At 44.1% G+C, this 1,405-nt stretch overlaps 1 long non-coding RNA gene across 1 annotated transcript; it reads left to right on the top strand.

Moving 5' to 3' along the window:
- Nucleotides 1-273: 273 nt before the first annotated feature.
- On the top strand, nt 274-1,357 carry LOC106944303 (uncharacterized). The gene is made up of 3 exons (XR_001424205.1): nt 274-599; nt 666-741; nt 1,173-1,357. It is a non-coding gene; the product is annotated as an uncharacterized LOC106944303 (long non-coding RNA).
- Nucleotides 1,358-1,405: the final 48 nt, after the last annotated feature.

The following is a 1,405-nucleotide window of genomic DNA, read 5'->3' as shown; positions in this document are numbered from 1 at the left end:
CATCGGGGCCCTCGGGGCAGTCACCCCCAAACTGGAGCAGTGGCTAAAACAGATCCCAGGAACAACATCAGACATCTCAGTCCAGAAATGTGCAGTTCTAGGCACAGCCAAGATACTGCGCAGAACCCTCAAGCTCCCAGGCCTCTGGTAGAGGACCCGAGCTCAGAGGATGAAAGCTCCCAGGCCTCTGGTAGAGGACCCGAGCTCAGAGGATGAAAGAGACCACCCGCAGAGGGGGAGAAGGGATTTTTTAAAAATATATACACATATATGTATGTATGTAGCAGGAAGAAGCCTGCCTCAATATTCAAAACACCTGGCCCCTAATCACCTCATGATGGGTGGAGAGTATATAGGGAGACTCTCTCACCTGGTTGCTTATGCTAGCATTTGCTCACGCATCGCTGGGAAGGTTGCTTGGGTAGCGTGCAGGTCTTACACTCTAACATCAGTAAGTAATGTTTCTCCTTCTGCATAAGATCTACAAATTCAGTGTTTGACTTGAATTGTTAAAATCTAGAAACCACTGGAAGTCTCCTGCTTGGTACTGGGGTGTGGCTGTAATTCACCCTCCCCAGTGCAGTTTTCACATAAAACGGGTATGTATTGTTTTATTGCACCCATACAGCTCTATAACACCAAAAATAACAATTATTCATATATAGAACATATTGGAAAGCTGATCCTCCTGCTGTGGGCCGGAAAGGATCCTCTGGTTTGAGGTGAAGTCATCCAGCTCTGGTAGGTGACGATGGTTACCTCTGGCTTCCATCTTCTGTAAATCACCTACTAACCTTTTCATCCAATTCCAGCTCTGACACTGCTGCAACTCACTGGAGGCCCTGCTGTTTTGTTTCACTGTTCTTTCGTTTAGTTTATCTTGTTTTATTGGTTGATTTTGTTTCATTTTTGTAACTGTTTTGTTTAATTTGTTTTGTTTAGGGTTTTCTTTGGTTTAAATTTACTTTGGAACATTCTGTTTTGTGTGGCCTCCAGCCTTGCTGCAGGTAGCAGCCTTGGGTTCTTTTAGATTATTCTATTAAAGTATTGATATTTTTAATTGGTTATGTTGGAGGTAACCTCATTTTAGTCTTTGGCCAAGTTTAAATTGTATTTTTTTTGTTTGTTTTTTTTTTGTATTTGCTTGTTTAACCCCACCCTTTTGTCTCCAGGCTGAGAGCTGAAGGTAGTGGGAGGGGCCTCCTGGGAGACTGGAACTGTGTGTCGTGCGAGTGCCCGGTGTTGGGATTTCTTCACGATTGAATGCCTGTTCACAAGTGTTTGGGGTGATTTATTTTGGATTTATACATTTGTTAGGAACCAGTTCCCATTTGGACCGCCCTCCCCCTGCTGGTAGGCCTCAGTACTGTGCACTCCCTTCCTATTGTGGTTATGTTTTGATTGT

Source organism: Poecilia latipinna, unplaced genomic scaffold, assembly GCF_001443285.1.
Source record: "Poecilia latipinna isolate Pla-1442-1.1 unplaced genomic scaffold, P_latipinna-1.0 Scaffold7959, whole genome shotgun sequence".
NCBI classification, from domain to species: Eukaryota; Metazoa; Chordata; class Actinopteri; order Cyprinodontiformes; family Poeciliidae; genus Poecilia; species Poecilia latipinna.
Note: the sequence above shows the minus strand (reverse complement) of the source record. Positions and strands in the feature narration are given on the sequence as shown.